The 27,335-nt window shown below is 42.0% G+C and overlaps 1 protein-coding gene and 1 long non-coding RNA gene across 2 annotated transcripts in view; one reads left to right on the forward strand and one right to left on the reverse strand.

The window, feature by feature from the left end:
- The window catches only part of HAUS1 (HAUS augmin like complex subunit 1), a 983,957-nt gene that overhangs the window by 612,687 nt on the left and 343,935 nt on the right, over positions 1-27,335 (reverse strand). The gene's annotated exons all lie outside the window — the stretch shown is intronic.
- Positions 318-12,602, forward strand: LOC126941421 (uncharacterized). Its single transcript, XR_007721294.1, has 3 exons — positions 318-443; positions 9,950-10,087; positions 12,041-12,602. It is a non-coding gene; the product is annotated as an uncharacterized LOC126941421 (long non-coding RNA).

The following is a 27,335-nucleotide window of genomic DNA, read 5'->3' on the forward strand; positions in this document are numbered from 1 at the left end:
GGAGCAAACCGTTTATGATTAGCAAATTCATTATGCTATCTTTGGTACCTTAAGGGGACCCTGTGGGCTTTCCTCCCCTGTTGTGTTATTTTAAGGACATAAGACAGGGAAGGAAGAGCCCTCCCTTTTCCAGCTGCCTCAAAGTACTGTTTGCTGGAAAGTTTGCTGGAATCTAGATAGAATCTTTCAAAAGAAAATAAACAAGCAAAAAATCCCCGCAGTCATGAACTGTAGCCACAGCTGGAACTATTGGAACATTCCAGGAGATGAAAACAAAGATTCCCTCCTCCTTCCCTTCCATCTTACTGAGGACACATCAGTCACCCTTGTGTGTGCACTTTAGCCACAGCAAGAGCAAGATCAGAGAGAAATAAGGACTTATGACCATTAGACCAGGAGACAGGAAGCGATGGTTCTGGAAGGGGCTCTGTTACTAACTTTGGGTAAGTCAGCTGAATCCTTGATCCTGAGCTTCAGAACCTGCAAAATAGGTAGACTTCTCTCTGTCTTACCTAATTCCAGTGGTGTGGGAAGCATCATGAGAACACGGTCTTTGATGGGGAAAATTACTCTGAATCTACTAGGCTGATTAAGCCACAGCAGATCAGCAGGTGAGGTACTGGAGATATTTATTTTCAAGTCATTAGCAAAGGTAGGCAAGAAGAGAGGGGCACCAGTCTCTCTACTATCAATAGAGTCTGCCCACCTCTGTAATTTAGCATTTTAACTGCAGTTGCCAAGAAAGAGTATGCGGAGCTTTGCATAAGGTGAAAAAGTAGAGATTGTGTCTGAGAACTGACTAATAGGAATGTGTTTTGACGAGACTAAAGCTTAATGGAGTAGTCAAAATTCCTGAAGAGGCAGAAAATCATTAAGACAGGAGGGTTACAATGGCACACAGAAAAGGGAAGGAGGAAAAATAAGAAGCAGACATTGAGTTGGTCAGGTTGGTGTGATTTGTTAAGCATTTGGCTGGGGAGGGATGTGGCAGTGCTGAAGGGAAACTTGCTCAGTAAGTGCAGAGCGTGGGATGACCCCATTTTGGTTAATGTACATAACGTGGAGAGACCCCTTGTAGAGCTTGTTCCCTGAAGCCCACCATAGCCTGTTCCCTAATCTCACAAAGCCTGCCTCTAAGTAAAAATCCCAGGGCTTAGACAAGGGCCCTAAAATCCTAAAAACATACAACACTCACAAACACTAGCACTCCCCTGCATCATCAATCTGACCTAAAAGAACCATGCTTGCCACAATCAACATCAATTACACATTTAATTAACTCTCACTTTATTTCCTTTTTAGAATTCCAACGGGCTCTGGGAAAGACTTTCCATGGACCACATCTCTGGAAAGAGCTGCCCATGGAACTTTAAAATGATGCCTTCTTCTTGTGACAAATTTCCCTGTAGCAAGCAGTAGAAGCATTACAAAAGGAAAGATTTTATTGATCATTCTTTAAAAAAAATCCCAGAAATAGGACACATAGGACACACAGGTCCTTATCAGAATCTTATGGTTTGGAAGAAGCACCACCTAGAAAATCCAGGATCCTGGGTCTGAATTCTGGGTCTGATGTTGATTCATGATGCAACATTGAATGTGTCAGTTAACTCTTTATGTTTCAGTTCTCCTATCTACAAAGTGACTGTAAGGTAAACTTTATTACATTGACTAGATGCGCTCTCACAGAATGTTTCTTGGAGCATAATCTTACCATTCCCAGTGACTGCAGAGGTCCAGAGCTGTTCTTTTGCTTTATGAATGTTAAATAATGAATTAGGGTACTTTTCAGCTTGATCACTCTAGCATCTCATGGTGCAATATTGTTACCCATATTTATGATATGTGAGGATACAGTGACCCTTGTCCACAACACAAATCCTAGACATGGAACTGTTCCTATGGAAATGAGATGTATTTTATGATCTTCTAGTTCTGCTGAGTCCAACCAAACACCTACAGCATGCCAGGTGCTCTGCTAGGCTCTGGGTTACCGGGATGAGATGCATAGACCCTGACCTGGAGGAGCTTATGTTTTCACGGAGGCAGCTTAATCTCTAAACAACTAACTTTAGTACAAGATGATATGTGAAAAAATAGACTATCAGAGAGTTTCTCAAAGATTTTCCCCCAACAATCAACTGCATTTGGAAACAACTAGTGAGTTTGTTAAACAACCCCACCCCTAACCTTCCCATATCTGAATCTCTCATGGTGGAATTTGGGAATCTGCCTGTTTCACAAGTCTTCCAGCATCTTCTGCCCCACACTAAAGTCACTATGGGAAAAGTTAACTATGGGAACTCACAGACAGATGCCACAGAATCCCGCCTTTAGGGACCATTTATTTGAGTTCTATGCTCCTCTAAGCCCTGTGAAATATCCAATAACATTTACTATAGAATCCATTACCTCTAGGAGCTTATGCTTTTCTCAAGAGCCATAAAACCAGGATATCACATCCAAGGATAAGAGGAAGAAATCAGAGTTGGAGCTCATGTCCCATGATGTTCTTGTTCTAGCCAAGACTTGCAGGCTTCCTCCTTCATAAATTTTTTTTCCCCCAGTGCAGAGGTCACTTGCCCCACCATGGGATGATGGTAACTCTGCCCAAGACTCTTGGATCACTCTGATCCTGGGGAGGTGTTGAGCAACCTTTCAGGAATCCCTTGTCACCGCCAGTCCTGCTCTGACTGGGTAATTCATTATCGGACGTTGGCTGTGTTCTGGGTACTCTAAAACCAACTTTATCCTTGCCCAGTGTCCCGGCACCTCTATGGCCCTTGCTCTTCTGCATCTTTGCAGGGACATGCCCTTCACCTGCACCCCATTCAGTAGAGACAATGACGCTTCTCTACCTGACAATGCAGCCTTATGTAGGTGGGAGATGAAACAATTACAAAAAACATTGCATTGGAACTACATAGCAACTTACACATTTTCCAGAGAGATACTATTATGTTCGCTTTATTGCTATGTTTTAAGGACTCAGTTCACAAAACTGGCAAGTGGGTGACTCAAGTCTCAGATTGGCTCTGACTCACTTATAGTTTGTGGCCCTCATCATAATCACAGGTCCCTTAAAGGGGAGTGTTCATGGACAGGACACAAGTAGAGAATCACTCTTTTCCTGGCTGTCCTCACCTTTGGTGAGCCAGTTTGCCAGAGTGAAAACAGTCTGGCATTTGAAGTCTTCTCTGTTCATTATTCTCTGTGTGACCTTGGGCAAGTTGTAGTCTTTTTGACCCTCAGGTTCTTTGCTGGTAAAACGGGACAATACACACATACTAGAGGTCACTGTTGAGTGAACTGAATGAAATAATATAGGTAATGTCCTTAGCTCAGTAATGTTAGCTTCTCTCCCATTTCCTTTTTTCCTGCCCTTGTAGGTGGAGCCCCAGACACTTGTCTTTTCTCACCCCTGCAAAGGAGGTCCTTTTGAGAAATACTTTTTGCTATGTTATCTGACAGTGACCAGGCTTGTTCTCACAAGACAATAGTTGATCCCTTCCTTCTCATAGTGCTATGAAAATCCCATCTCTTCCCAAAACCAGATAGAACCTGGTGAAAAGGGAGAGATGGGTTGACTTTAACTTTGCTGGTCTGTTTGCACCTGCCCCTGACCTTTATATTCTGAACCTTGGTTGGGTGCAGTGAAGCAAAGAAGGGATTGGGAACAAGGAATGTGCAATGGTTCTGGCCACCATGCTCTTTCTTGAGGAACTGGAAACCTGCTAGAGGTTACTAACACTCATGCATCAGGATAAGGGCAGGATTTCAAGTCAGGGATTTCAAGAAAGCATTTTATAGCAACCCAGCATGCCAGAGAGACACCAGCACTCCTTGGGGTGGGTTCCAATATAGGCCAAGTGACCAGGAGGAGTGACTATTTCTACAAAGGTTAATCTTTCTTGTACACTGTATTCTTTCTCTCCATGCCCTCTTTGAAAAAACAATAAGTAGCCAATTATTATCAATTTATTTGCTGCTTCTTATAATTACATTATCCATGATTAACTCACGGGAGTCTAATTTGACTCTAGAATTATTTTGTAGGAATGCTCCATCATCAGGCACGGTGGGACTTTTGTGAGAGCAGGCTCACTCTGTTTGGCTCACAGAGTTCAATTAATGCACATGGAGAGGGACAAAGAAGAGGATGAGAAATGGCAGGCGTCCCAGTCTTGCTGAGTTGTAAAGTCCCTCCACATTAATTATTTCATTTGATACTCAGACTAGCTCTACGAGGTAGCTAGGAGACCTGTGATCATCTCTGGTCTACAAACTGGAACATGGACCCAGGTCAAATCACAATATGGTGCCCAAGATGGGATTAAAACCCAATGTCGACAACCTCCTGGCTCCTCTTCCCCAACACACTGCAGCTCCAAGGATACTGATCAATGATTTTGATAGTGATCATTTCTCTAATACTTAGAAGTTTACAAAATATTTCAAATTCCTGATCTCATTTAATCTTTACAACAAACTCGGGAGGCAGAGAAGAAATTATAATACCCATTTTTATAGAGGAGATAACTTTGTTTTAGAGATGTGAATTGCCCAAGATCATACAGCCTTTAGGGTGTAAAAACTGCATGAGAATCCTGGGATCAGCCTTCTGATAAAATGTTTTACTCTAATATAGCACCTCTGAAAGTCAAGGACTCACCAGAAATGTGTGGTTTAAGTGTTGTATGGATCAGCCACATGATATCATAGTCACATTTTGTAAAAACAGTTATTTTCTGTGACGGAGGCTCTTCTTAATTTAGGGATCTTTTGAGATAATGTTTACATATGTATATACATATGTGTGTATATGAATATGTATCAATAAAATGACATTTTGGGGAGACTCTAAAATTGCCATCAGAGTCTCAAAGGGGTGTGTGACCCGAAAACAACCGGGGAGTTTGCTGATTCTCGTCTCTTCTCCACCAGTGAAAAATTAAGGTGGTGGTGTTGGTGTTTGGGACTGGGAAGAAGACGAGAAGGCTTTAGAGAAGACAAAGGGGACAGAGTCATGTAGCCCAAATGAGGCAAAACTTTTAAGGGGCTGGGTCCAAGTAATGGTTACAGTGACAGAACTGCCGAGGCTGAAGGCTTAAACAAGTTGTCACATTCTCTAACTTCTCAGCAGTTAGAGAAGTTTCTGTGGAGTTGTGGGAACAGCAAGCTGACTGTGGGTGTTAAGGAAGGTGGAGAGGAGGAAGGAGAGACAGTGAGTGCGGAAACCTTTCTTTACAATCTGGCAATTAAAGAAAGTAGAGAGATGGAATGCCAGCTTGGAGGGGAAAGCAGGACCAAGGAAAGTTCTCTCTCTCTTTTTTTCTTTCCCTTAAAATGGGAGGAAGACTCTAATTGAAAGGGAGAGACCAGCTGAGGGAGAAGGAGCCTAATTAGGAGACAGGAGGAGATGAATCCTGAGCTGAGATGGAGGTTAACTTCAGAGCAGATCTGAGAGTCTCCAGGAGCAGAGTGGAGATGGGAGGGAGAGGTGAAGATACAGAGGGAATGTGAGCTTCTTGCTTGATTCCTGCCAATTTCATCTATCGTAGAACTTACGGCGTTGCAGCAAACGGCAAGCGACACCAACCAACCAGGCTGCTTCCTGTCACCCTGGGCACAAAACTTCCTGGCTCCGGGCATCTGGCAGCTTCTCGCTGCCCTTCCCTGTCTGTTCTGCATTCTTATTTCCCAGCTTCAGGCACTGACCCTGTCAGGTACTTCTTCTTGAGCTCTCAGCCTCACATAACTCTTCTGGGGGTGATTTCAGTAGTAAAATACAGAAATATGTTCCTGGGAAGTATGTACCCGGGAAGTTGTTTTCTTTGTTGTTGATTTATTTGATTGCTAAATCTTTTTAAAAAACTTACACTACACAATGTAAAGATATATTGCATTATAGTTATGAAATAGGTTATATTTGTCACTTTCTGTTTTTAAAGTTTTTTTTTTCTGGTCCTTAGATGGGAATGAACTTCCACATTGTTTCTAAGGCATGATCAGAGTCTTCCTCTTATTTTACTTTTAGTGGCTTTCCCAGAAACGTAACCTCCTAAGTCTATGAACGAAACATTTTCAATGAAATCTTGAAGCATGTCTAAAGGCTTTCCCCTTGCTCTCCTCCTGCAATTATCCAGCTATTATATTTCTGATAGAAGGTATTCAGAAGGCATTCATAGGCAGAATCAGATAGCAAGGACAGCTTCCTTAAGCTCCTGAGTCATTGGGCCATTTTCGCTGGGGACAGATTTGTCACGAAAAAATCCTCTCTGCTTGCCAAGCTAGTTAGTGGCCACCCCATTCTACTTGTGAAATTGCCCCATGGCAAGACTGTGGCAGTTTTGGGGCTTACTTTTGAATCCTCCCTTCTCAATGGGAACACCATGCCTACTGGTTGTTCTTTGTCTCTAATGTGCTCATTGTCCGCCTCCTGCTGCAGTGTGGGTACAAGCAAGGCATACATCAAGGTTGGAATGGATTTTGTTGGAAAGTTCAAAGCCAGGTGTCAACAGAGAGGCCTTGTCTGGCCACCTTTGAAAAACAAAATCTATTCTCTTGCCCCACTGCTCTCTGTTTCCCTTGCCTTGTTTTATTATTTTGCAGAGGACATAGGGTGTATTGCCCTCTGCTTGAAAGATTGTATGTCTGTCTCTTCAATAGAATATGACCCCCACACAGGATAAGAAGCGTTTTCTGTTTTGAACCTGCTGTATCCTCACTGGCCTAACACAGTGCCTGGTGCCTGGGAGGGGATCAATACACAGTTATTGAATTAACTGTTGAATGACTGTGTCTATTAGGTTCATGCTTGCAAGAGTCCATGAAGCAGTATAGTGAGGAAAGAGCCAAATTGGGAACTAAGAAGTCCAGCAATCACTTTCTGCCTCTGTCATCAGCTAGTCTGTGTGTGTATTTATACACACACATATAGACACTCCCATATACATGGGAGTTTATTAGAGAGAATGGGCTTCACACTATTACAAGGCAAAGTCACACAATCGGCTCTCTACAAGCTGGGGAAGAGAGAAGCTGGTAGTGGCTCAGTCTGAGTCAGAAAGCCTCAATCCAGGGAACCTGACAGTGCAGACTTCAGTCTGTGACCAAAGGCCTGAGAGCCTCTGGCAAGCCACTAGTGCCAGTTCCAGGGTCCATAAGCCAAAGAACCTGGAGTCTAATGTCCAAGGGCAGAAGGAGTAGGAAGAAGTCTCCAGCATGGGAGAAAGAAGGCAGCCAGAAGACCCAGCAAGCAGTTATCCCACCTTCCTTTGTTTTTTTTTTTTTTTTTTTTTTTTTGAGACGGAGTCTTGCTCTTGTGGCCCAGGCTGTAGAGCAGTGGCGTAATCTCGGCTCACTGCAACTTCTACCTCCTGGGTTCAAGCAATTCTCCTGCCTCAGCCTCTGGAGTAGCTGGGTTTACAGGCACCTGCCACCATGCCTGGCTAATTTTTGTATTTTTGCTAGAGATGGGGTTCCACCATGTTTGCCAGGTTGGCCTCGAACTCCTGACCTCAAGTGATTCGCCTGCCTCAGCCTCCCAAAGTGTTGGGATTACAGGAGCGAGCCACTGCACCCAGCCAAGGTTATCCTACCTTCTTCTGCTTGCTTTGTTCTAGCTATTCTGGCAGCCAATTGGATGGTGCCCACCCACACTGACAGTGGGTCTTCCTCTCCCGGTCCACTGACTCAGATGTCAATCTCCTCTGGCAGCATCCTCACAGACACACCCAGGAACAATACTTTACCAGCTATCCTTCAATCCAATCAAGTTGACACCTAATATTAACCATCACACTTGGAAATGTTACTTCTCTGAATTTCAGACCCTTTTGTATAATAAGGATAATACTTCTTTCATAGGAGGGTTGTGAGCACTGAATGAAATTAAGTGTGTTAAGAATTGTTCACATTTGCCACTACTATTAGGGATCAAGTTGCCATTGGTAATGGGAATCATCTCTTCTCATTCTTCTTTCTCACTTAAACTGTCTGGTTTGAAAACAGATTATCACATTAATAGGCATGAAGAATTGCCCCCAGGAAACTGGTGTTGCCACACGGAGCTTCATGAGGCCTTTGCTCACATGAATTGCTAAAGTGCCTTTGGGTGGTCTTCAAAATTTCAGCAAGCAGGTCAGACCTGGGAGCTGGGACTTGTCAAGGTGCTGGGATAGCAGCACTTTGTCTCATGGCATAGGCATTCCATGTTCTTTCCACTCTTTTCTCTGTGCTCTGGGCTGCTACATTGCAGATACTAATTATTTAACCAGTTCAGCCCCAAATTTAACTGGCTTCTCTTAAGTGCCATCACATATTAAGTGACCTAAATCCCTCAAAAAATGGAGCCAAGTTATCAGTAAGTATACTTTTCCCAGGGTGTCATGGAGAGGACTAGGGAAGAAGGGGCTAACACAGGCAATGACTCACTTCAGTAAGAAGGCAAGAGGACCCTGTCTCAGTAGAAATGCACATTGATATAATCCCAAGGTTGAAACAAGACTCAGTCTTGGATTTAATCACCACTCCTCTGATCTGTCCTCAAGGCTCAACCCCTCACCTTGCTTTGTAGGATCACCAGGTGGCTGGGTGGCATTTTGAGGTCTATAGGGCTGACTGGGGACCAGTCAAGTGAAATTTATGTCCTAGAGTTTAATTTAAAATAGAAATATGCCACCAGGATCTTATAAACAAGGCTTTGAGGCCCCGGCCATTGTGTTTTTTTTTTGTTTGTTTGCTTGTTTTTGTTTTGTTTTTATTTCCTATTTTTCTGCTTTGGACAAACTTTCTTCCTCCATCCACATGCCCAGGTTTTTTTTTGTTGTTGTTATTGTTACTTTTATCCCTCCTTCCTCTGTCTGTCCTTTCTTTCTTCTCCTTCTGCATCCAAATTCACTCATGCATTTGCCAAATATTGACTGAGAGGTAGGGACGAGAGAGAGAGAATCAGACAGGATGCAGCATATGCAGATATCCACCATTTAGGGGATCCAGTATCTCAGTGAGGAAATATGAAGCTGGGAGGAAAGCAGTGGCCAGACACTGAACAACTTGGCTTTCTATTTTATGAGTTTTGACTCTATCCCAAAACTTATATTAGGGAGATCCATTAAGAAAGGGTGTGTGTATAAGGTTTCCTTATACCAAGAATGGGCTGGAAGGTGCTGGCTCAAAACAAAGTGTAGACTAACAGAGGGGAGTGGACAGACTGAAGAGAGGTGAAAGAGATAGGAACAGCAGGGCATAGTGACTGTCTCAATGATGGTATGGAGGGAGAAAGAGGAGTCAAAGATGACTACCAGGCGGGGCGCAGTGGCTCACGCCTGTAATCCCAACACTTTGGGAGGCCGAGGCAGGCGGATCAACCTGAGGTCAGGAGTTTGAGATCAGCCTGGCCAACATGGTAAGACCCTGAACCTGAGGTCAGGAGTTTGAGATCAGCCTGGTCAACATGGTGAGACCCTGTCTCTACTGAAAAAAAAAAAATTTGCAGGCGGAGCTTGCAGTGAGCTGAGATCTGGTCACTGCACTCCAGCCTGGGCGACAGAGCGAGACTCCGTCTCAAAAAAAAAAAAAAAAAAAAAAAAAAAAAAATTTTGCTGGACATGGTGGCATATGCCTGTGATCCCAGCTACTTGGGAGGCTGAGGCAGGAGAATCACTTGACCCCAGGAGGTGGAGGTTGCCATGAGTCGAGACTGCAACACTGCACTCCAGCCTGGGTGACAGAGTGAGAAAAAAATAAAAGATGACTACCAAGTTTTGGCTTGATCACAAGGGTGGATGGTGTTGCTGATAACAGAGAAGCAGCAGCAGCACTTCTTGTTTCTTGTCAGAGTTGATGATGAGTGACTATGGACATGATGAAGAATAACCTGAGTTGAGGAAGGGACCATGAATGTACAGTAGGCACTAATTTGGGGAATTTGTGATTTCTCCTGCAGAGTTCAACTGTCCAGATAGAAAGGTGGACATGGAAAAATTGGGCTTTGCAAACAGTCACCCAATTCTTGCCTTCCTGGTCCCTGGATCACCCTTCCTATACCACCACTGTGGAGAAAGAAGTACAGGACACTAACAAGGTACAACTACTTTCTACCCTGCCAGGACTTGACTTAAAAGATGACCATGCACAGAACATTGCCCAAGATGCTTGCCTTTCCTCTTTGCAGACATGATTTGGCAGGAATTTAGTCTTCCATTTAGGCGATTAAGGATGTGGTTTGATGTTTCTATTTAATCTTTATGCAGCAGCCTTCATGAGCCAGGTCAAATCTCATCAAAGTTTCAAGTGAAAAGCAGTTGTTCTTTGCCCACTGAACTCAAACATTTTATCATAAGTCTTCACTAAATGCCTAATGTATGCAGCAAAAAAATAAATATAAGTCACAGAAAAACATTTAAAGAAACATGTTCAGAATCCATAACTAAAAAACTAATATAAAGCAAATCAAAGAAGGTAATTTAGGCCTAGGAGTTAGAGGACTAGAATTATTCAGGCCATGTGGCTTAAATGCTTATAGAATAGTGGTTTCTGGCACAGTCTCTCGAGTCAGAATGCCTCATTCAAATCCTGGGTCTTTCATTGACTACCTATGCAACTTTGGGTTATCACAAAGTTTAATTAATATACATAAAACACTCACACCAGTATTTCACACAGAGGGTAAGTGTTAGCTAATGCCGTTGTTATTATTGGTGTTGCTATTATGAGCTACAAAACATGAACAATTGAATTCTATCTTTGGGCAGCAATGTCTTTATTCATAAAATGAGGGCAAGATACTATCTTTTCTAACTATGTTCTGAAATGACTTGGGGCTCCTCTGCCCCATCCCATTCTACATTTTATTCATTTTATTCATCATCTTGGGGTTTCATATACTTTTTTACTTGCAGAAAGGACTCTAAAAAACAAGTTGCAAATCACTAGGCCAGATGGTATAAGGTCTGTGTTCAACGAAAGTTTTGATTCTCTGAGTGAAAAAAATGCTCTTGACAGGGGACAGTGGGATGAAGTGGTCTCAGAGGAGGTGGCATCATACCAGGGGGAGCTTCTTGGAAGAAGTGAGTTGGAAAGTTAAAATCTGGGTGTTTCTAGCAGTTGGTAAACCTGGAAGAGAAGTTGTAATTCCCAAAGAGAGGTGAGTGTGCAACATAGATATAGAACCAAAACTATGCAGGGAGAAAAAGTTTCAACGACCCAAATCCCTGCAGTCAGGGAGAGAGAATGAGTAGACAAAGGCTTCAAGATAATAGTCTCAAATTGAAGTTTGATTAAAGTTTGAAGCAATGAACAAGGTGAGAAAAGATGATTGGCTCTATTGAGGAAAGCAGCACCTCACCTATCCTCTTTTTTGCACGGACAGGAAAGCAATGTTTAGAGGAAGAAAGCTCTTGTCCGTGGGCACACAATTAGTCACCAACCCTGGTAGTCATTATTAGCTGCGAACCAACTAGCCATTCTCCCTTTTTCCTTAGCAATAGCTAACTTTTTAGCTAGGCACATTGCTGATTGAATTAAAGAAAACATGTCTGATATGGCTTGGCTCTGTGTCCCCACCCACATCTAATCTTGAATTGTAATCCCTACATGTGGAGTGAGGGAAGTGATTGGATTACGGGGGCAGTTTCTCCCATGCTGTTTTTGTGATAGTGAATTCTCATGAGATCTGATGGTTTTATAAATGGTAGTTTTCCCTGCACTGACACACGCTCTCTCTCACTTGCTGCCATGTACAACATACCTGCTTCCCCTTCCACCATGATTGTAAGTTTCCTGAGGCCTCACCAGCCATGCGGAACTGTGAGTCAATTAAACCTCCTTTGTTTATAAATTACGCAGCCTCAAGTATGTCTTTATAGCAGTGTGAAAACAAACTAATACAATTTTCTAGCCTCCCTTGGCGTTAGGGATGATCCAAAAATGTCCATGCAAGTTAAGGGGCTCCAGGAAAGAAGTTTTAGAGGGGTATAGTCAGCCAGTAGGGACCATTTTGCCCTCCTCACCTTCACTTCTTCTTGTGTCTCACCAGGATGGCTTGGAGTTGCAGTGGTCACCTCAGATCTTAAGGTGACTTTGGAGATGGAACCCATGTGACTAGGAATGGCAGAACAGAAAGGTGGAAAGAGCTTGAGTCCTGGGGATGTGGCATAGCCACCATCTTAGCCCCTTACCGCCTACCTCTGGACTTCCTTTAAGTTGAGAGAAACATGTTCCTACCGTATTTAAGCCATTTGTTATTCTAAACCCCATTCCTAGTCCTGGAATGCCCTGGCAGAGCTGGTGCTGGCTGGGCCCCCAGTAGTCCATGGTGACTTTGCTCAGCATTGCTCTTTCCACGAATGATCCCACTACTATCGTGTGTGGAACTATCTTGGTGTGGGTGTGTGCATGAGCAGACATCCACAGCCAAGTAATTTTCAAAGCTGTCAGCTCTGCTCTCCTGCAGCCTCCTGCTCCCCACTGCCTTCTCATTTCCACCAGAGGAAAGTGAGGCTGCTGGTGAGGAGCTTTTTCTTTTCCTTTTCTCCTTTTCTGAATTGTTTACCATATTAAACTCTCAATATCCACTGCCCAGAATATTATTATGCTAATATTTCTGATTTATTTTTATTTTTATTTGTAATTAAAGAAATAAAACACTATAGGTACAATCGCATCCTTTTTATCCTCTCTGTGAGCCTATTCTACTCCTTCTTCCAAAAAAGCATTCTCTTGAACTTGCATGCATTCTGTGTTTTTATGCTTTTATTATGCATATGTCTGAATCCATATTTGATTGATAACATTGTTTTATATGTTTTAAATATGTGTGTAAATGGTATATTAATGTGGTTTGATTTTTTACACAGACCTTGGATTTTTTCAAGATCATCTTTCTTGATGCCTGCGTCTAGCTCACGGGAACTCACTGCTGTGCCTGTACAGTGTTTTCCCATTGCTCTATTGATGAACATTTAAATTGTTTTCCAATTTTCAATATTGTAAATAATGCAATAATAAACATCCTCTTACCTGTCCTATTACACACAGGAGTAAGAATTTTTCTAGGGATTATATTTAGACATAAAACTAGTTTGTCATAGGATACGTATATACTTACTTTTACAAGGTATTTCTAAATTGCCCTCTAAAGAGATAAAAACAATGTGCACTTCCTCTAGGATGGCAGTGCCCATTTCCCATAAAAACTTGGCATTACTGAACCTTTCAATTTTTGACAGTTGAATAGGTGTGAAATGCTATCTATTTGCTTTTTAATGGGCATTTCCCTGATTATTAATGAGGCAGGGCATCTTTTCATATTTTTGTAGATCATTTTGATTTCCATTTCTGTGAACTGTTTGCTTTTATATTTGTTTTTCTGTTGGGCTGTTTGTCTTTTACTTATAGTTGTCCCCATCTGACTCCCTATCCCATATACACACATTTTCAGAGATTAAACCTTCTTAGGTCACATGCATTGCAAACTTCTCCTCCAAATCTCTTACCTATCTTTTAGTTTTGTTTATGGTGACTTTGTTCCTACAAGACTATAAATTTGGTCTTAAATTTTAACATAGTCAAATGTATTGATCTTTTTCTTTACTTTTGTGTTCTTAAAAATTTTTCTTAATCAGATATTATAAAACTATCTTCCTGAATATTCTTTGAATAGTTTAAAAGATAATTTTTTACTTTAACTTTTAATCTATCTGGAATTTATTTGCAATATTTTGTGTTATTTTGCATATGAAATTGAGCTCTGTTAATTTTCCAATATGAAGAGCCAATTTCTGTGACAATGTGTATCAAACAGTCCATTCCTTCCCTACTTAGTTGTAATCACCCCATCACGTAACGGTTTTCCAAAATGTCTGGGTCTTTTTCTAGACTTTCTAGTTTATTCCACTGGTCTCTCTATACCTATACTTCTCTTGCACAGTTTTATCCTGTGCTTTGATGTCTGCAGTGTAAATTCATCTTCTTCATAGTCTTTTTCAAATTTCTTTGGACTGTTCTTGGCCCTTTGGCTTTCAGATGAATTTTGATTAATCTTTTAATAAAATGCTTCCCTCCTACTTCATCTAACACATACTTCTCTCCCATCTCATTCCTATTCTGAAGGCTACTGCCCTCAAAGATCTAGGTTCCAGCCTTGAATCAGTCACCAAATGCCCGTCTATTCTTGTGCAAGTCCCCTAATCTCTCTGGGTTTCAGTTTCCTCACCTGTCAGGTCTGCTTTGCCTATATCACAGGATTGCTGAGCTGATCAAATGAGATAAAGATGAGAGATGCTTTGAACAGTTCAAAACGCCAAGTTAAAGAGTTAAAAACAATAATCTCTAGATGTTCTGAGACAAAATGTGAAATTCAGATTATTTCTCCCCCAGCTTTTTCTACCCTTTGTGACACTCCTTTCTGTCAAACTTCCAGTGTTGTGAGATGCAAAGGTCTTCTGTTCAGGGTAGAATTATCATGATGATGTGCTGGGGACAGCTGGGATTTATATGCCCTGGGTCCCATTTCGGACTCCCTCTTCGTGACTTAATGTAAGGCACTTAAACTCTTTGAATGTCAATTTCTTCACCTTTAAGAAGAGTATTAATAATTCTCTCCCAAGTAGTATTGTTTTTTGTTTGTTTGTTTGTTTTGTTTGTTTTTTTTTTTTTGTTTTTTTCTTTTTTTTGAGACAGAGTCTTGCTCTGTCGCCCAGGCGGGAGTGCAGTGGTATAATCTTGGCTCACTGCAATGTCCACCTCCTGGATTCAAGCAATTCTCATGCCTCGGCCTCCCAAATAGCTGAGACCACAGGAGCACACCATCACAACTAGATAATTTTTGTATTTTAAGTAGAGACAGGTTTTCCCCATGTTGGCCAGGCTGGTCTCGAACTCCTCACCTCGAATGATCTGCTGGCCTCAGCCTCCCAAAGTGCTGGGATTATAAGTAGCATTGTGAAATTCAAGAGATTTAGTATAGGTTAAGAGTTACGTAAAATGTGAAGCCCTATAAGAATCATGAGGCATTATTACGAATGTTCTTGCTGACATTTGCATGTAGAAAGGACTTACAGAAAGGCAATGATGTTTCTCACCACTTGAATTGAACCATGTAGGATAATCAAAACCATTTTTGTCTACAAGTATGGTTGGCCCAGTGCAACGTCTTCACAGTCTTCTAGAAGATGCAGGAAATCTTTTTTAAAAATACTATTTCCTTTAGGCTTTGCAGCCTGGATGTGTGGAAAAGTGGAGATGGCTGGGGAGTTCGTCTTGTCCATCTGAACAAACAGGAAGAACGATCCTTATGCAGTGCTGGCTCACCAGTGACCCGAGGGAATGAGAACTTGGGGACTAAAGGGTGGGAACAAATCAGTCTTTGTACCTTCCTTGCTGAGTGTGGATACCATTCAATTAGAATGAACACTGAGGTCAGCCCTGATGTAATGTGAGAGCATTTCCCCTGGAGTGAGCAGATGGTTTTGCCTTCCCAGCCCCTTAATGTTTTTAACCCTTGCTACTCAGGTGACCAGAGCATCTTCATTTCCTGCACCAGGATCAGACTTGGGCTTGAGCCAATGACATTCATGGGCCAGATGACGCAAAACTGTAGTACACCTGCTTACTGTAACACAGAATGCCCTTTTCCCCACGAGGTTCTTACCCTTTCCTCAGTTCTGTTGAAATAAGATTTCTTACCTGTTCTTCAGTCACTTCCATGGCTGACCATAAACTCTACTCTTTTGACCACCAGTACCTGCTGAAAGTTGCTGGAATCCTTCTAAGCCAGTATCAGGATGACATGACCTGCCCTGCCCTGCCCTGCCCTTAGCCTCTGCCAATGCCACTTCTTTGCTGTTGTTTGGGCAGAACCCTGGATTTGGATGTTGGTTTGGATCTTAGTCCCCAGACCTTACGATCTGCCTGTTTTTTTCCTCTGGGGTCCACTCCATATCCATATCCAACTCAATCTCATTCTGCCATGCTCACATTATCCCTGCCTGCTCTTGCTCCCATGTTCATACATCCTCCAAGATTCCACTCTCCTTCAAGGTCATACCTCATTTCTCCTTACACTGTAGATGAAACACATGATTCTTTTCCTTCTGATTCCTAAGTTCTGAGTCTAGGACCACTTTATAATCAGGTTTCATTCCAGACTACAACTGATGTTTTATTTTCTTCGCATGTAAAAGTGAAGCTTAGGTACAGGTATTCAAGTAGTAGTTGTGATTATTTGCTTAAATCATCTTTCATGACTGAAGGACATATTACCCTAGCTATTGGGAGCTGACCCTGTCAGAAGAAAGCTGACTTAGTTATACCAGCACTTCTCCCCAACACACATACACAGGGCAGCCCGTATCCTGTGACTGCTTGATGTGGTCATAGCAATCAGAGAAAGAGTTTAAAGTCTCAGCCCCTCTTGATAACTCTGAGAGGCCATCCCATTTTAGGGAACCCCATGGGGTCAGCCGGACCTTGTGATGAACCGAAAGTCCAGCTCCTCCTTTTGCCTATTCTGCCTCTTTTAATTCCGCTCCTCTGCAGTGGCTGATCCCAAAAGCCCTCTTTTTTCCAACACACCCACCTTCATCTCAGAGTCTGATGCTTGGGAACCCCAACCTGCAACAGGTATCCACAACTATTTCCTTGTTTAACCAACCAACTCTCTACTGACTCGCCATCTTTCCTCCCCAGGGTAGGCAGAATAATGTCCACCTCCACTCAAAGATGCCTGTGCCCTAATCCCCAGGAACTTGCAAATATATTGCCTTATATGGCAAGAGGGACTTTGCGGATGTAATTAGAAGTCATTGAACTCAAGATAGGGAGATTATTCTGCATCATTCAGGTGGATCCAGCCTTATCATATGAGTCCTTAAAAGTGGAAAACCTTTCTTGGCTGTGGCCAGAGATGGACTACAGAAGAATGGTCAGGGAGATGCAATGTTGCTGCCTTCGAAGATGGAGGAAGGAGCCATCAGCCAAGGAATGCAGGCAACCTCTAGAAGCTGGAAAGGGCAAGGAAATAGATTCTTTTTGGAGTCTCCAGAAAGGAACCTAGCATTGCTGATACCTTAATTTTAGTCCAGTGTGACCCTTGTCAGACCTCTGACCTACAGAACTGTATGTAAAACAATGAATTTGTATTGCTTTAAGCCACTAAAGTTTGCAGTAATTCATTATAGCAGCAATAGGAAACTGATACAGTCCCTTAGGAGTCATCTTAATACTTGCTGTTTTGCATGATCTTGGACATGCCCTTCACTGATCTGAGCCTTAATTTTCTCACCTGTAAAATGACAGTTTTAGACTACATGCTGCAAAGCCTTTTTCAACCTGACATTTTTCATTCTAACTGTATGGATTACCTACCTTGCAACATTTATTTTTTTCTTCTAGCAAGGCAGTGTTTACTTGTCTTTTTGATGATTATGCTGGGAAAACCTACTTGAGATGCTGCAGAAAGCAACAGAATGGCCATACACCAGGATGAGGAGTGAGATACTCCTCTTCTTTGTCTGTCTAACTCTTCTGGTCAGTCTTTCTGTTGATATCTAAATTTTCTATTCCGTAACTCCTGATGGCCATGGGAGAAATGCTTCTCAGTTGGTGACCAATTTATGAAACAAAGCTGGATGGCTAATAGATTTTGTCACTTTTCTTTTTGCTAGTGGACCTGCAAATACATTTTTATTTTTTGGTTATGCTGAAAATAATTTGTGAAAAGTGGTAGCTACCATGCTTTATAAGTGGGATCAAAGGTAGCAGCATTCTGACTGCTGATGAAAGTTAAATCAGCCTCTAGGAAAATCCACCATTTTTCAGATTAAAAAAAAAAAGTCTCTAGCCTAAATTTTGTCAGGAGAAGGTATAATAAAATGCCACTATAATTAAAATACTTATAAACCCGCAAGACACAGCTGTTGTGAAAGGAAAACAGGATGCTAAAATGGGATAAAAGGAAACCCTCATCTGGCTCCTTTGCCTTCCCAGTGGGTATCTAATGCAGTTGCCACTCCATTAACTGCTCTGTGTTAAGAAAAGCTGAGCTGACCCTAAAACAATAATGGCAGTAGCAGAATTCTAATGATGACTCTCTTCCACACTTATCTAGATGGTATGCTTTACAAAGCACTTTCTGTCTACTCACTGGTTTGAGCCCCAAGTTCTCAGTATTTCTCTGAGAAAGTGGGGGAAGTAGAGAGGGTGAACATCATCCACTTGATTTGACAGCTGAGAAAAACATGGCTTCCTCGGAGTCCGAATTAAACTTGTGTCATCACAGCAGCCAATGGCAGGTCTGGGGCTGGGGGCTGGTCTCCATGTTGAGGTCTATGTTGACTATAGCTCATTGCTCCTGGTAGTTGGAGTCACCCAACACAGGGTCAAACACAGTCTCCAAAGACTTTACACTGCAAACCTAGAGCCACTGTAACAGTTCTTTTTGCACTCAGTAGGAAAAAATAAAGTCACTGGATAATTATTCACTAAAGTTAGCTAGGAAAAGGCCAAAGAGTTGAAGGGAAGAAAAAACTTTAAGAAACCAAGAAGTTGATTTCAGACTGTCACCTGCCTACTAGGGTTTGTGATGCTGGTCACACAGTGTTGTTTCCAAACATACCAAACCGGAGGGCACCCATTTTCTTCCCTCTTGGGGCCCCACTCACATTCCTTGGAGAAATTTCCAAGAACCCTCTACATTATGGCTTCTGTAAACTGACATCACCAACATTAACACTATTTGCTCCTCCTCACCAACCCAGGTGCAATTAGGCTGACCAGTCTTGAAAAAAGTAAGATGACCTGAGGTCAGTAGCATGTAGTGGAATAAAAAAGAATAATCTTCCCAGGTATCCCAAATCATCTGAACAATGAGGAATTGAGACTAAGTCTCTTCAAAGATTCCATTTATTTTGGTAAGATGCCATTTTACATTTGGTGTAGTAATACAATTTTGACTTAAAAGGCCAGGGTTTGAGAACCAAGTGGTCCCTTTGACTGGGCTATCATGTGATCATCATGGTCATTATCCCTTGACCTTCCTGAGGGCCAGTTCTTTCATCTATGAAATAGATGTGATCACAGCGAGTCTCCTTTTCACTATACAAGGTTGTCATGAGAATCAAGTAAATAAATGCTGAAGCACTATAGAAGAGATGTTATGATTTTATCTTTGGCAGTAGTGTTAATCATTATAATAGTAGCCTATTAATAACAATGATATTATAAGAAACAGCAATTGTGGTAGTGTTGGTAAGGCACTTCTGGGCTTATTTACATATGTGGCTACTTGCTGGAAAAGCCACCTATGTGTTGAGATAATGTGTATTGTACTCTTTCTTAAATTATCTCCTTGGGACTTTAAAACAAGCCCAAGAGGCATACCTTATTATTGTCATTACACATATACACACACTCAAAAAAAGAAAAAAACAGCCAACCAGCCAAGAAATAAAAAAACTAAAGCAGAGAGAGAGAGAGAGAGAGATTGATTGATTGACTGATTGATTGAAAGTTAGTATCTTGAGACCCCAGTGAGTTCTGCTGACTTCCAGCACTGGCAGGCACACCTACCACTTCCAGTGGAGAACAACCTTGAAACCTAGAATCTGTAGGACCTTGTTGCCAGTGGCTTATTGACTTAACCATGAGAAGGGCATATAGCTGGCATTAGAAGTTCCTGCATATAGGGAAGAACAATTGATCATTCAAAGAGTCATTGAAAAGTTAACTAATCCCTGCTCTGTGAGGCATATATGAATACCAGTAAAAATTTCCTCAGCAAGAAGGTTCTAATGCTATGATCTTTCCTGACGGCGCCCACGGTGTGTGCTACCCTTCTGCATGGTGGAATTGTGGGGAAGTAACTACCAGCCAGAGACTACCTCAAGGCCTCTTTCATCAAGGAGAGGCCCATATGATTAGTTTTCACCAGTGAGGTATGAATGAAAGTGATGTGTGCCAATTTTAGGCCAAGGTGGGTACGAAGTGGGGGTGTCATCTTCATTTTCTCCTTCCCAATCAACCCAGCTAGATACAGAGGACCAAACATGCAACTCAGAGGCCCTAGAAAATGGAGAAACCACAGACCTAGAAGATGGACAAACCACAGACCATCGCTTGGACAAAAACTCTTTTGGCTATTATATGAGTGAAAAATGATCTGTTTTGTGAAGCCACCAAAGTTTGAATATTATCTATTACAACAGCTATTCTATTATAGATCCCAATGAAAAGAGATCCACCAGTATTTCAGACCTAATCCTAATTCTCTGCTATCTTTGAGGCTGTTACCCTCCTCTCCCACTGATGCCAGCGCATCCATCTTGAGCAGCTTTCTTTGTGTTCTATGTAGGTATAGAACAGCTGGTCTGCTTGTCAAACAACCAATAAATCGATGCCTGGCAAAACAGTAGTTTCTATCAGCAAGTGACCTTCAGATAAACTTTACATTGCTGGGGAAATCATTCCAACCCCAAATCAGTGGCATCCCAACTCAGACGCCCCTGATGGCATGAGGCAGGGAAACTAATGAAATATGGAGGCTATTAATGGCTTTATCTTTTCTCTCACCCATTCGCTCCATTTTCAAATTTGCAATTATGTTCAGCAGTGTCAGATCTGTTCATCTATTTTTGACATATAAATAGAACCTATCCCTTTTAAATTTTTAAGAGGAGATGGGCATGTGATTATTGTTACCACTTGTCTGGAAGCAACCAGAATGGAGTGGGGAAGACTTAAGGAGGAGCTCTTCACAGGACCCACCTCTCATCACAGCTCCCATGTGGTTATAATCACCCCAGAGGGAAAAATAATTTCAGTTTTTTATGGTTTAATTATTGCTGATAGCAGCTGTTTTGAAGACACAAACAAAGAAACAAGTTCTAGAACATACTCACAGTTTCCTTGGTCACAGTGGTATCAGTGGTTCTATAAAGGTCTTATGAACCTCTACTTAGTCGACTGCAAGTAGTAAGCAAGAAACAATCCTGTAAAGAGAGTGGAGGTCAGAATCAAGAAGTCTTTAGTGTTTAAATTGCTTTTTGAAAATGTAATAATATTTACTCTTTTAAAAATTATAAAAAACACATGTTCCTCTTACAAAAAAAAAAGAAAATAAAAATTAGGGAATAGGACATAAAACTCATCTGTTATCCCACCATCTAGATACAACTACTGTTAACCCAGTGTTTCATGAATATTTATGTATATTTGCATATATATTTTCTATTGGTTTTAGTTTACAAAACAGGGATCCTATTGTCCATGGTGTTTTTTGACCTTTTCTTTCATTGAATAAGATATTAATTAATATTCTTTGCCAGCAAATAAACTTCAACTCTGTGGTAGAAAGGTTCTAAGACGATTCCCTTTGATCACCACCCCCTTGTGTTCTCACCATTGTGTAACTATGTGATCCCCTCCACTCGAGTGTGGGCTGAACCTTTGACTTACATCTAACAAATAGAATATTGCAGTATTGTTGGGATATCATTTCTGAGATTAGGTTACAAAAATACTCTATCTTCTTGCTCACCCTCTCTTATTCTCTGGCTTGCTTTCTGCAATGGAGCCAACTGCCATGTCACAAACTGCCTGCCCTACAGAAATGCCCATGTCAAGGAGCTAAGGGAGACCAGCCCAGGAGGAGCTGAATCCTGCCAACAATCACTTGAATGAACTTGAGAGTGAATCCTCTCCATGTTAAGCCTTGAGGGGATTGTAGCTCCAGCAAATACCTTCAGTGTAGCCTTGTGAGAGATCTGAGTCAGAGGATCGAGTTAAGCCAAGCCCAGATTCCAGACCCTCAGAAACTGTGAGACAATAAATTTGTTGTTCTAAGCTGCTAAGTTTTGGTGTAAAACAGCCATAGATAACTGATACAAATCACATAATTTTAAATAGCTGCTTCATATTTTAATATGTCTGTATGATAATTTACTCAATCTTTTGTTGCTGCACGTTTTGGTTATTTTGTTTTGCTATTATAAACAGGGCTGCAGGAATATTATTGTACTTAAACATTGGTACACATTCTTCTTTCCTAAGGATAAGTTCCTTGAAGTAGAACAGCTGGCTTTCAATGGGTATGCAGTTTTTAAAGCTTTTGATATGCTATTCCCCAATCACTTTCTGGTAGGATTGTATTCATTTACACTCCTGCTGGCTGTAGTTTGAAGTGTGTTTTTGGTTAATTTTAACTACTTTATCTTGAGCTGTCTCCATGAAAACCAGTTAGAAATCAAAACCAAAGCTCCAAACAAGAACCCAGGAAAGAAAACTAAGTTTGAATCTTGAAAACTATGAGATAAATTTGAAACTAAATAATTTTCAAAGTACCATTGTTTTGAAATAAGTCTGATAAATTCAACCACCCTCAAATTGTTATTCTTCTCTTTGAATGGACACAGAAGTCCTGAAAATGTGGCGACACTCATAGTCTTCATGAACTTTGAAAGGGAAAACAACAATTTCCCTGGTCGAAGTCAACATAACAACAGGCTAGTTTGAAAATCCTAAGTTCTTTTTCAGTTGCACAAAGCATTATCAATAAATTCAACTTTTTAAATTACTAAGCTGGATAAACTGAATTTATCCAGTAGATTTGTTTGGAAGCATTTTGTATACATAGATACCACCACCATTTGCAAATTGCAACCCTTACTGTTGGGGAAGAGTAAATATTTTAATGAATGCTATATATTTTAACAAGCTCTGAACTCTGTGGTTGGTTTAAGCTAAGGGTGCAATTTCAGGCATCTAAATAAGTAAATAAATGAGGAAGAAAATCCATGTTAATTGCAGTAATTTGCGGCACTTTCAAATTCTTAATTAAGAAATAAAATAGGATTCATTAGCCATGCCCAGTGTAGATGGCATACATAGATCACCATTATGACCAGACACAAGACCTGAAGTCATTGCCATAAATGAAATAACAGAGAAAAATCACTCGTGCATTATTGGCTAGAATATGCAGGCACAAAGAGGGAGGAGAGAGGGGAGAGAGACACATAAAATGCCTGTCCTCTAAAACCTGGCCTGGGGATTGTATTATTGCGAAACATTTCCCCTGATCCTGGAATCCTGCGTCCTCCTAATTTTGGGGATTGGTTCCTCCCTCAAGCCTCACACAAAACTTCTCTTAGCCCATCTGACAACTCTGCCAGTGCTTACTTTTTAAACTTTATCAATCATCTGCCCCAGGTCTTTTGTGTACCTGGACTTCAGGTCTCTCTGCCTGCCTCATTTTCTTAGTGAGTCCTAATATGTGTGTGTGTGTGTGTGTGTGTGTGTATATATACACACACATATATAAAAACTGGGAAGAAGAAAAGAACTTTTGTTATAACCAGAAGCATTCTGACTCATGCTGCTTTTTAAAAATTAAACATTAAATTAGAGAGAACACATAATTTACTATTAGAAAAATTACTTTTGACTGGGACAAATGTTTCTCTGGACAGGACACCAGACATTAGTTGGGACTGCTCCTGGCAAGCCAAGATGCTTGGTGCCCCTAATGAAAGCCCATGCAGACCCCCAGGGGAGGGGGAAGGTGACAGTGGGCATGAGTTTTCAGGCATGTAAGGGCAGCTCTGCTCTGGTTATGTGGGCTGTGTAATCTCAATGTGTGTTTGTTGGAAGAAAGAGCACTGATGTACCTGGCTGTGGGCAGAGATGACTGGTCATTGTATTCCTGGTGAGAACACTGATGTAGACTACAGGTATGCATCCCTTGGGCCTTCCCTTTCCTGCTGTCCTACCTATCTTAGTGTTGATATCCAGGTAGGCATGAACACTCTGAGGAGACAGGCATGGGCAGGTGTGGGCAGCCTATTGCCTTCAGCTCAGCAGTGAGAAAAGTACAGAGTATAGGACATGAGCATTTTGAAGAGGTCTGGAAACTCAAGGTGAAGAAAGAAAAGAAAGAAAAGAATCCATTGATGATCTCTAAAAGAAATGAAGAATCTTGTCTGGGATTAGACACTGAAATATTTTGGGCAGAGAGCAAAGTTTTTGGTGTTTGTTACTTGTAGACTCAAGCAAATCAGAAATGAGCACATATACTTCTCAAAACCTATCATATCTTCATATGGAAGGCATAAGAATAGTCTGAGACATACTTTTTGTTTTGGGGGGACTTACGGGTAGCTTCCTTAAGTCAAAGGCTCCCTTTCTTTTGAAATGGAAACCAGAGAGAAACCTGGACTCTGCTAGCCCTGCTTACTGAACCATGCAGATCCTTTCTCGGAGAAAGCCATCCACTCTTCCACACCCATGATGAAGACCCCCATGGAATTTACGAGGGGTGCAATAAATGTTCATGTCTTGCAATGTTCCATTTCCCAAAGGATCCTTCCTCCCTGGCCACATCTGGACAGAGTCCAGACCTTTGGGGGCTCAGAGGCCTGGTGCTGTGGGTAATGTGATTATTTCCATTCCTTACCCAAACAGGGGTAAAACAGCATCATTAAGCCTTTGATTTTCTGAAGATTTATGGCAAAGCAGATATAGAGCTTTTCCAATTTTAGAAGCAAGCCAAAGAGAAACAAATTCAAAATGCATCCATAAAAATTGAGGCTAGATGCCAGACTAGGAAAAGAAAAACCGACTATATAGAGTCTTCCTGTAGAATTCACTATTTCCTGTGTGCTAGGTGCTCTGACTTGGCACAGAGAGTGAGTGAGAACAGTATGCTGAGAAGACGTAACAAAGGTTGAGAAAAAAGTAGGCAGGAGATGTCAGAGCCATGACAAGCCCTGGGAAGTATGCTTTATTACGCTGTTGCAAGGAAGATCAAGGAGAATTTGTTGTTAAAGTTCTTTTGAAGACAGGCCTGAAATACAGTTATATCTCAATTATTACATTTGAGAATTGTTTGTTCATTCTTTTATTCATTTTATTATTAGTTATTAATATTAACAAACATTAACTGAGCATTTTCTCTTTGTCAGATATAGCATTAGGTGCTAGAGATTTAGGGGAGGCAAAATTGGGATACATAACCTTTTAAAAAGAGCTTTACTTTTAAGACAGTGTTGTTAAGATAGCTCTGCTCACTTCCTTTTGAATTTGCTCCAAGACAAAAATAAGAAGAAGAAACAGAAATGCAAACCTCACCTTTGTTGAGGAAGGAGATGCTGAAAGATGTCTGCTGCCAAAGACCTCAAGCAAAGCTCGCAGAGCACAGAGTTTGCCAAAGAGGGCAGACCCAACACCGTCTTTTGTGGAGACAACTGGTCTAAGGTGAATGGGCTGCCTGTGAAAGCATCGCTGGACTCTTCCATTAAGAAAAGGGATGTGGTATAAATAAGAGAACACTTAAAAATTCTATTTAAGTTTGTCTGTTAGGAAGGAAGGTTAGAGAAGATAGGTTCCACATGAATTGGTCTTGGCAACTGCCAGTCTCTTTTTTTTTTTTTCTGGAAAAAGGTAAACGCTAAATCAACACATACACATATCCATACACACAACCTTGTGTGTTGTCAGGCACATCCCTATAAACTAGAGAGATGCTACTCGTTGACACTATAGGCTGGCCCTTCACGCCTTCCTTTTTCTGCAAAATAGCTGGTTAAGAAAGAGCTTATCTCAGCCAAATACGAGCCAGAATCAAACAGAAACCATCAGAAGAACTCTACAAAGATACTGCAAGAAAAGAAGGTAATGATCAAAGGAAACACAAAGAACACATACCAAATTGTGTTACAATCAGCTAAAGAAACTGTGCTAAGCAAAGTATCATAGACGGTGACTGGCAAGATGGCTAAATAGAGCTGCAGTCTGCAGCTCTCAGTGAGATCAATACAGAAGGCAGGTGATTTCTGCATTTCCAACTGAGGTACACGGCTCATCTCATTGGGACTGGTTAGACAGTGGGTGCAGCCCATTTAGGGTGAGCAGAAGCAGGGTGGGGCATTGCCTTACCCAGGAAGCACAAAGGGTTGAAGAACTCCCTCCTCTAATCAAGGGAAGCCGTGAGGGACTGTGCCTTGAGGAACAGTGAATTCCGCCACAGATACTACGCTTTTCCCATGGTCTTTGCAACCCACAGACCGGGGGATTTCCTTGGGTGCCTACACCATCAGGGCCTTGGGTTTCAAGCACAAAACTGGTTGGTTGTTTGGGCAGACACCAAGCTAACTGCAGGAGTTTTTCTTCATACCCCAGTGGCACGTGGAATGCCAGTGAGACAGAACCGTTCACTCCCCTGGAAAGGGGACTGAAGCCAGGGAGCCAAGTGGTCTAGCTTAGTCGACCCCACCCCCATGGAGCCCAGCAAGCTAAGATCCACTGGCTTGAAATTCTTGCTGCCAGCACAGCAGTCTGAAGTCAGCCTGAGATGCTCGAGCTTGGTTGGGGGAGGGCGTCTGCCATTATTGAGGCTTGAGTAGGTAGTTTTCCCCTCACAGTGTAAACAAAGCCACCCGGAAGTTCAAACCCAATGGATACCACCGCAGCTCGACAAATCTGCAGTAGCCAGACTGCTCTCTAGGTTCCTCCTCCCTGGGCAGGGCATCTCTGAAACAAAGGCAGCAGCCCCAGTCAGGGGATTATAGATAAAACTCCCATCTCTCTGGGACAAAGCACCTAGGGGAAAGGGGCAGCTGTGGGTGCAGCTTCAGCAGACTTAAATGTTCCTGCCTGCCTGCTCTGAAGAGATCAGTGGATCTCCTAGTACAGCGCTTGAGCTCTGCTAAGGGACAGACTGCCTCCTAAAGTGGGTCCCTGACCCCCCATGCCTCCTTACTAGGAGACACCTTCCAGCAGGGGTCAGCAGACACCTAGACACCTCATACAGGAGAGCTCCGGCTGGCATCTGGTGGGTGCCCCCCTGGGACAAAGCATCCAGAGGAAGGAACGAGCAGCAATCTTTGCTGTTCTGCAGCTTCCACTGGTGATACCCAGGCAAACAGGGTCTGGAGTGGACCTCCAGCAAGCTCCAGCAGACCTGCTGGAGAGGGGCCTCGCTGTTAGAAGGAAAACTAACAAACAGAAAGGAATAGCATCAACATCAACAACAAGGATGTCCACACAAAAACCCCATCCGAAGGTCACCAACATCAAAGACCAAAAGTAGATAAATCCATGAAGATGAGGAAAAACCAGTGCAAAAACACTGAAAACTCCAAAAACCAGAACACCTCTTCTCCAAAGGATCACAACTCCCCACCAGCAAGGGAACAAAACTGGATGGAGAATGAGTTTGATGAACTGACAGAAGTAGGCTTCAGAAGGTGGGTAATGACAAACTCCTCCAAGTTAAAGAAGCATGTTCTAACCCAATGCAAGGAACCTAAGAACCTTGAAAAAAGGTTAGAGTAATTGCT

The sequence above is a fragment of the Macaca thibetana genome, chromosome 18 (assembly GCF_024542745.1).
Source record: "Macaca thibetana thibetana isolate TM-01 chromosome 18, ASM2454274v1, whole genome shotgun sequence".
Lineage (NCBI taxonomy): Eukaryota > Metazoa > Chordata > Mammalia > Primates > Cercopithecidae > Macaca > Macaca thibetana.